This window comes from Lotus japonicus, chromosome 6, assembly GCF_012489685.1.
Source record: "Lotus japonicus ecotype B-129 chromosome 6, LjGifu_v1.2".
In the NCBI taxonomy this organism is placed as follows: Eukaryota; Viridiplantae; Streptophyta; class Magnoliopsida; order Fabales; family Fabaceae; genus Lotus; species Lotus japonicus.
Window position 1 is genome coordinate 29623320 of NC_080046.1, and position 6759 is coordinate 29630078.

Genomic DNA, 6759 nt, shown 5'->3' on the forward strand with positions numbered 1-6759 from the left:
AAGCGATAAATGATTATCAATTGTCAGCCGTAGCCTCAGAAAACATTTCTCAGTCAAACACAAATAAGTGCATAAACAATAAATCAAGTCGAATTCGTCGACACCTAAAGCATTAGCTAGTATTCAGTGAGAAGCCCTCACCTTAGCCAATTTCCATACTAAGGTGCAACTCCGATCCGATTACATCTTTATTTGCATATGTTGGCTCGATTCCTCCCATTGTGTAGCGTTGATGCAAGGTGCTTCCGTTCATTGTACGAAAATCAAGTTTCTGAAACTTGTCGGCGAAGAGTCACCAGAGAAAGTTGCGGCTCACGGGGTTGACGGAGGATTTGTCGCCAGAGACATAAAGGAAGGTTGTTCCTTCATCCTTTCGCGGCCAGAAACTCAACGGCGCTGTCCGTTTCCCCAAAGAGTCGACGGTTTGCCCAGAAAGTTCAGCCGAAGGTCGACGGTGGTTGTCGGGGTCGTCGAATAAAATGACCCAAATACGAAATTGAAGATAGGGTTTTGCTCTCCTCACGGCAAGGATCGTAGCAGTATCCTCTGTTTTTCCATCGGTCGCCGGAGTTGACCGGAAAGAGCTCCCGAAGGCGGCAGCGGCGGCGGTCGACGACGACGGAACGACGATCCGGAATATGGGTTTTGTTGTGGACACCGCAAGGGTTCCAACGGTACTAACCTCGCTGTGAACGGAGGTCCGAGCACACCGGAATCGAAGGTTGAAGTTTTGCGATGTCGACGGCGTCGTTGGTTCTGTTTCACGTTGTCTTCGTTGCTTCCATGGAGATGGTTGTGGTGCGTTTGGCCATGGAGAAAGAAGCTTGTGGTGATGGCTGGTGTTTTGTTTTGGGTGGAGAAAAATGATCCATGGTGGTGGTTCCTTGGAGAAAATAAGAAGAAGCTTTGTGATGGCTTCTTTGTGGCTTGTGCGTGAAGGAGAAGGAGGGACGGTGGAGGCTGGATTCCTCATGGTTGTTACGGTCATGAGGAGGAGGAGTGGTGGTCTCGTGGTGGTTGTGGCACTCGGCCATGAGAAAAGAGGAGTGGCCGTGGAGGTGGTTGGCTTCCATGGTTGTTTCATGGTGGAAGATAAGAAGCTTGGTGATGGGGATGGAGTTGTGTAGCTGCTGCAAGTGAATGGAGAAGAAGATGATGGTTGGGGTGCTGCCATGGTGGTTCGTCCATGGTGAGAGGAAGAAGAAATGGTGATGGTGGCCAGCGGTGGCATCTCGTGGAGAGGGAGAAGGGGACGTGAGTGAGAGGTACCATGGTGGTGTGGGGGCTGCACAAGGAGGAAGAAAGAAGGAATGGGCGCTGGTGGGTGCACATTGGAAAAGAAAAGAATGGAGATAAAATTGATATATGTTGGTGGTGGTGTTTGCTGCAGCTTTTGGAAAATAAGCAGAAGAAGAAGTAGAAAGGAAAGGAGAAGGGACATAATATATATAGAAGAAGAAGTAGGAAATGGGTCAAGGAAGAAAAATGAAGAAAAAGTGTAATGAGAGAGAGAGATGTCGACAGAATGAGGATAGGATGGATAGATATTTAGTAAAGATATTTTCAAAAGATATTTTGTAAACCGGTACAGATTTGTTTAGATATCGGAAGATTTAGCTCATAGAGTTAAGATAAAAATATGAGAGTGATTTCCGATTCTTCCTACTGATTCCAACGTATTTTAGACACGATATTCTCCCCGCTGAATCTTCTAATTCTTCAAAGAAATATCAGTATGATTTTTGGTTTTCGAGGCTTGTTTTTAATGCTTACCGGCATTAAAAATGCACTTTATGCACTTTATGATATTGACCTCGGATGCAGAAACTTCCTTCTGAAGAAAGATTTGGAACGTCGATTAGAGTGGGCTTGCGCGGATGAAATCTTTATTTGAAGCTCCGAATGGAAAAATTCTTCATCGTCCGTTGATTTTAGGGTTTCTGAGCTATCAGGCATTCGGTTTCGGCAAACCTCCGAGTATCGGAATTTGACGTTCTTACATTCTAGGGTTTCGTATCGAAACGCTGGTTATGGAAAGGAATAGAGAAAGTCTTATATTCCTCTAGAAGATTTTGGAAAATTTCCTATAGTGTTCCAAGGGTGGAAGTTAGTTGGAAATTATATTCCTATAGTGTTCCAAGGGTGGAACATAGTTTTGTTTCCTAAGGTTCTTGTCCTAGGTTTAAATGCGAATATTAGTCGTGCTATAACTCTTATCGACTTTGATACAATCTTTAGCCTTTCTTGAACTTTCTCCTTCACAAATTCACTCCTTCCATTTAACCCTTGTTCAGGTTTTCCCTTCACGTCACATCAAATTAATCGTGAAAAGGAATTTTATTCGATTTATTCCAAACTTAAAAACTTGGGTCTCACATGACACATGAAAATCGGGATGTTACATACACATAAAACCTAATACACTCATACTAGAGGAAATCAAAGGATGAAAATGAGGCACAATAGGTATGCATCGTTAAATATGGCCATGAAATATTTGACCAAGTAAGGACACTCCATTTATTGCTCATCACAACCGCACAATAATAAAACAAAACACCCCACGCCACAGCACAATAATAAAAGAAAACACGCCACAACACATACGTGCAATCCACGCACCATTCAGAGAGCACAATAACCCAATAACAAGAGCGCGTGCATGAAACCCACTCCACAAGTCCAAGGAAGAGATCGAGTACCCTGACCTGAGAGAAAGAGAAAGAGAGTGGAGAACCGTCGATGGTGAAAAAAACATTAAATCTAACATCGAAAGCAATCTAGTTAAATTTTATACCATGAAAAAATGCACATTAAAAAAATCATTACATTATACCTATTATATATCTATAATCATGACCATTAAATCTAACATGAATGGTTGAGATTTAATGTCATTAAATGGTCATATATATATATATATATATATATATATATATATATATATATATATATAATCATTGCATTAAATTTTGTGCTTCAAAGATGGTGTAGTGGAGCATAAGAATGTCTCGTATTTAAGGGATTGCAATTTTGAACTCTGCTAGTCTAGATAAATGTAAGTTTACTGTAAGAAGCTCTTGACCCGACTTTCTTTGTCTAGACTGAGGCTAAAGTATCATTTCCTCATATTAAATTCCCACATTGCCAGAATACGGTATCAACATCTTTTAACACATGACTTTTCAGGGTTTGATCTCGTTACATCACCGTACATCAATCTAGCTTGCTTAGACCAACACATCATTTTAAAAAAAAAAAGACCAACACTTTATGATGAATGTGGCTTAAAATTTTAATAATAATAAAAATATCAATAATTATTTATTCACACCACAAAATGAGGTGGAAGAAGGGAGAGATAGGAAGAAAAGAAAAAGTAAGAGTGAGAAAGTATAAGATGTGATAGATGATAAGAGGAGAGGGATAAAAATAAAAATAGGTGGAAATGAAGTGTATAAAAAAAGAGGTGTGTATAATATAAAATCATTAAATATTAATATTATATTTCCTACCTACGTCAGCAACGCAACCCTTCACTTTCTCAGTCTTATTCATTTATTCAGCTGTGATTTAAACGTCCCATCACCAATCTCTCTCTGAAAATTTTCCCCAATTTTTTTCTCTCTCACTCTTCAAACTTGAATCCAAACCAACAAGATCACCCTCTCCTCATGATTTCTCGGTTCTCAGTACACAAACCAGAAACCCTTTCCCATGAAAAAATCTTCCTCAAACTCTAACAAAACCTCATCATCATCACTCACTCACACACATCACTCTCATTCACAGTTACCAATTCACAAACCTCGTCCCTCACACTGAACAGGCAGTGAAATTGAACAAACAACATAAAAATCCCCAAATTGAACCTACTCTGGGTAGGTTCCAGAAGCTTCTCGATCAATCATGGAATCAGCATCAGGAGGAGCAACCGCACCCGCACCTGGCACCTTCAGAGGGACAATCAACCGTACCTTCTGCTATACCGGCAGCCACCGCACCACCACCACCTGAGGGATCATCGCCGGCGCCACCGAGCCGTTACCGAGTCGCAGAAGCGGCGAGACTGGAACACGTTCCTGCAGTACCTGCAGAATCACAAGCCGCCATTGACACTGGCTCGATGCAGTGGCGCGAAACGTGATTGAGTTTTTGAAGTACCTTGATCAGTTTGGGAAGACGAAGGTGCACGTGTCCGGGTGTCCGTACTTCGGGCACCCAAACCCTCCGGCTCCCTGCGCCTGCCCGCTTAAGCAGGCGTGGGGCAGCCTTGACGCGCTGATCGGACGGCTCAGGGCGGCCTATGAGGAGAACGGAGGTCGCCCTGAGTCGAACCCGTTCGGCACGAGGGCAGTGAGGATTTACCTTAAGGAGGTTAGGGAAGGACAGGCTAAAGCTAGAGGGATTCCTTATGAGAAGAAGAAGCGAAAGAGGTCAGCCGTAACCGCAGCGGGGAGTAGTAGTGGCGTGGTGGTGGTTATAATGATAGCTGTCCAGTTTCTGTTGCAAATAGTGGCGGTGCTGCTGGTGGTGGAACAGGTGACACCACCACTGTTGGTGGCGATTCTAGTGCTAGTCTAACTTCTACAACTAGTGTTGCTACTAGCACAGTATCGTAATGTTAATTTTAATATTTTTTATTAAATTCTCCCTATTTGTTTCATTAAATCTAGCTATTTATCTATCTTTAGTTTTGACCTAAGTAAATTAACTGTGAGTCTGTGACTGTGAGTATGGCTTATAATTAAGTTACATACTTATTATTAAAATATGGTTATGGAAATTAACTAACTATTAAGCACATCATTCCCTCTTTCATTATGACGTACATCTCATTTTTTTTGTATCATCTTGATGAAGTTCCAGTTACTGGTTTGCAATTGGATCACAATTTGGGGAAGTTATTGGAAAGATTGATGGGAAACAAAAATCAGAATGATGTCTTTTATATTTGTCATTCTGCAAGCAAAACAGTGTAGTTAGATAGATGGGAAGCTACATCAAGAGAATCGACCCTCCAACTATATGATCATTATGACATAGTATCTATTATCAAATTCTAAAGTTCATCCAGGACTCAATACATTAACTTCTTCCCAGAATTAATTTCTGACTAAGAAATTTAGTAGGTAGATTAAGAAATATAGAATTAATTTTCCCCTTTCATCCTTGTCTTGTTTAGATAGTGGTCGTGGTGCTAGTAAGAAGGGCAACAACAAAGAACAGTCGATAAGAAGGTCTAAGACCACTACAACTGCCAGAATCACTGTTAATCTGGTCCCCGGGGGCTCTGTCTATCACCAATGATGCACACGTGCACTAATCATATATGTTACAAAAATCTTTTGCACTTCTGTTTCAGCCTTTCAGAGTTTCAGGTGCATTTCCTTGCAACTTGATCTTAGATTTTGTGTTTTCTGTGATTTTGTTTTTCTGTTCTAGAATTTTGGCCGAGGTAGGTGTAGAGATTTAGACTTTTGCTTTTTAGTTAACAAAGGTATCAGCCCCGACCGCCAATAATCATGAGATTAATTTATAAGTTTAATGTTAGGCATTAAGTAGAAGGGTGATGACTAATGAGTTATTTTCCTTTCACAAGTATTGTTGAATTTTAATCATTTACTTAAAAAAACGAAATGCTGAATTATTACCTCAGTCTAACTCGGAGATTTAAACTTTAATCATGGCTTCCGTCCCCATGCCTTACCCTCTCTCCTATGATACCTATAATTAACATATCTTTCCGTGATAACAACACCTACTAAAAGCTGTCAAAAAAAAAAACACCTACTAAAAGATTACAAGCATCAAATTAATAAAAGCGATGCCTTGTGATTGCTACTAGTATTTTTATTTGGGTAACCACCACCTAAATGTGAAAGGGATCATCAGCCAACCAACCATCCCTTTACATTCTATATTTTTTCCTTTACATGATTTCATTCATTCGTATTATAGCAACCAGCTACAATTATGTTCGATTTGTTATTTATTATGGGATATTGGCATAGACCCACCACCCTCTCTCTAAAACGAAAACACACTAGCTAGCTGCTAAATTTCAATTTGGAATTTTGGACCCATATCCACTAAAATCATGATTCATCTACTAATCATAATGCACCGAAAATCATTTCTTTGTATTGCTTTTTTGTTTGGTTCTTTCTTTTTCAGGCATTATTTTTTCCCTTCTCTCTCCTTATACTTTTGCATTTAACAGGAACTTTCGCTTTCTGGCCTTTTGTAAAACCACATAATTTCGTATGGGGAACTTTATTTATCACTTTCTTTTTGTTTTTTCTTTATTATGTGCGCTTCCCACTTTAACCATTTTGATTACTAGTAAGTCAAAAAAGAAAAAAATGGATATATCCCTTCTTTTATAAAAATATATCTTTCTTACTACTTCACTCCCTACTCCTGCTGCATTGTGTCAAGATCTTACTTTCGTCTCCAAATGGTGTTTTAAAGATCAATTATTAGTTGGGATCCTTCCTTTTTTTCAAACCAAACGAACAGACATAGAATCATTTGAAAGAAAATGGTATACGCACTTATAGTTTAATTTTTTTTACACTCTTGACCAATTTGATCCAAAAAAAAACAGAGAAACATTTTTTTTATTCAATTTAATTAATTAGTTGATATGACACATTCTTAAAATTTGATTAATTAACAATGTATGAATTCTTTGTAATATGAGTGTGTTAAAGTTAACTCTTTAATTAACATGTTAAGATTTGATTAATGAGATAG

General features: G+C 39.3%; 1 pseudogene; it reads left to right on the forward strand.

Annotated features, from left to right (window-relative positions):
* Positions 1-863: 863 nt before the first annotated feature.
* On the forward strand, positions 864-4710 carry LOC130725183 (uncharacterized; annotated as a pseudogene).
* The last annotated feature ends 2049 nt before the right edge of the window (positions 4711-6759 follow it).